Genomic DNA, 2,635 nt, shown 5'->3' with positions numbered 1-2,635 from the left:
TGGGTTGGGCCCCGCCCCCTCGGAGCCCCGCCCCTCGGCCCCCGCCCCCGCCTGCCCAGGTGTATTTCCCCAGCGGCCGAGGACTTGCGGCAGCCCAGAGTGGGCCACGATTCTGCAGCGCCCCCTGCCATCCTGAGGCCGCACTGCGCCCCAGCCCATCCTGCGCTGTGCTTTTAGGTGGTATTGCGCAGCACCTGGTGCCGCCCTGAGGCCACCCTGCACCCTGCATTCCAGATGGGTCTGTGCGGCACCTTCCTCAAGCACCTCGCAGCGCCTCCTGCTGCCCTGTTACTGCCCAACACCTTCCATTCTGGTCCAGTTGGGCGCCCTCCCGCCCCCACCATCAAGAGAAATCCCAAGTAGCCTCCTGCCCCTGGCTTCCTCCTGACCTGGATGTAGCCTGAGGCTGCTTCAGTGCCCACCTGGGCAGCAGGGCTGTTCAGGCAGGCCGCTCATCCTTTAGTCTCTTCAGCTGTCTTTTTATAGGCATTCACGCTGAAAACAAGACATGAGCTTAGAAAATTGCAACTGGGAGGGACCATAGGGACACCTCTGTCACAGGCCCCTTGAGTAGGGAAGGACACAGACAGGGGAAGCGGTCCGCTCTTGCTCAGAGCTGCTCAGACATGCTAATCGCGTTCACGTGCAGATTCTAATTCACTAGGGGTGGGATGGGGCTTGGGAATTTGGATTTCCCAGGTGATGCTTCTGTTGCTGGTCTAAGGACCACACTTTGAGTTAGCAAGGGGCACTTGCCCAAGTGAGTGGGTCAGTATTTGGGGAGGGCAATTTAAAGAAAATCATCTTTTAAAATCTCAACTGTTTTTTTTCTGACAATACATCCTCATAGTTAAGAACTCAAAAGATAAAGAGAAAATGGACGTCTTTCCATAATCTGCGACCCCCACTAAATACCAGTAACATAGTTACCAGTATGTATATATAATGATGTACGTACTGTTCTCTAATTTAACTTTGTTTTAATGACAATACACTGCACAGTTAGATTCTCATTGTAAAATAAAGCCAGCTTTTTCACTTCATGATATGTGTAACTTTCCTTGCCAATAACTACACTTACCAAAGTATTCCTTTCACATAACTTATTTAATCGATCTATTGATATAGTTTAAGATTTCCTCTAATTTTTCACTAATATAAATTATTCTATAAAATATCATGTACATCTCTATTTCCTTGGGATAAATTTCTACTGGTGTATTTTTTTTTCTGTCAATGTACTTACCCAGTTTAATTGGTACAACAAAAAGTACAGTTAAGAGAAAAGGTCAGGCTACCAAACAATATATAGAATAATAGAATATATATCAAAATATTTAAAAAGAGGTTATCTCTTGGGGTAGGCTTACAATTGAATTTTACTTATTTGTGTTTTCTTGTGTTATATATATCACAAATTTTACTTGTGATATATATATATGTGTGTATATATATATATATACACACATATCACCTGTGCCATAAAAATAAGAATGTTTTTACAAGATGGGATCTAGTTGAAGTCAGGGATAAGACTTAAAATCAGCTCTATATCACCATAGGATATAATGAATTTAGGTTGGATTGGCTTCTTTTTAAAAATCCAATTAAAATTTATATACAGTGAAATGTACAGATTTTACAGGTTCAATTAGTTTTGATAAAGGTATACACTATGTACCATCACCCTAATCAATATATAGATCATTACCCCAGAAAGTTCCCTCAGCTCCTTTTTACTCACTTCCCACATAGGCAACCAGTGTTTCCTATGGCAATAATAGATTAATTTTTTTGGTTCTTAAATTTCATGTAAATGGAGTCACATAGTATGTATTCTTTTGTGTCTGGTTTTCTTTCATGAATTCAGTTCTGCCTTTTGTTTTTCAACTATGCCATCACTGTCTCTGCTTACTGAGTTATTATTACCCCAGTTTTACAGATGATGGGACTGAGACTCAGCAAGCTGAAGTTTACCATTTGTAAGTAAGTGGTAGAGCCAAGATGTGCATCCAAGTCTGCTCTGTAGAATACAAAGCCTACACACTTATCCGCAAAGCTGCATGAGAATCTTGCTGTGAGTGGGACCAACCCTCATCCTCCCAGGCCCCACATGAAGAATGACGAAAAGTCCTTGCTTGGAATGGCTGAGATGCAGAGAAGCCCCTCACTTCCTAGGCCATGGGGCAGCAAGCCTTCTATCAAGGTGCTTGCATAAGGCATAGTTGACCAAAGTTGTAAAAACCATCTTTGGTACAGAGTGGTGTTGTCTCTGAACCATCTCTGTCATCATTAGACCATAGGCAACTTCTTTTCCCTTTGGAAGCATCATGTCCATATTTATGAAATATATCTACAATCTACTTCTCATTACCTCTGGGGCCACCACTGTGCTCCAATCCATCATTTCTCTCACCTGGACCACTGCCATAGCCTCCTAACTAGTCTCACTGAGTCTGTCCTCTACAGCCTGTTGTCAATTCACTACCCAAAGGGATGCTGTTAAGTTAGTCAGATCATGTCACCCTTCTGTTTAAACCCATTCAATGGTTTTTTACTTCATTCAGAGTAAAAGCCAAAGCCTTCATGTCACCTACAAGGCCCTCCATGACCTGACCCCTGTTATCACCCTTCC

This window comes from Balaenoptera musculus, chromosome 15, assembly GCF_009873245.2.
Source record: "Balaenoptera musculus isolate JJ_BM4_2016_0621 chromosome 15, mBalMus1.pri.v3, whole genome shotgun sequence".
In the NCBI taxonomy this organism is placed as follows: Eukaryota; Metazoa; Chordata; class Mammalia; order Artiodactyla; family Balaenopteridae; genus Balaenoptera; species Balaenoptera musculus.
This window is presented reverse-complemented; position numbering follows the sequence as displayed.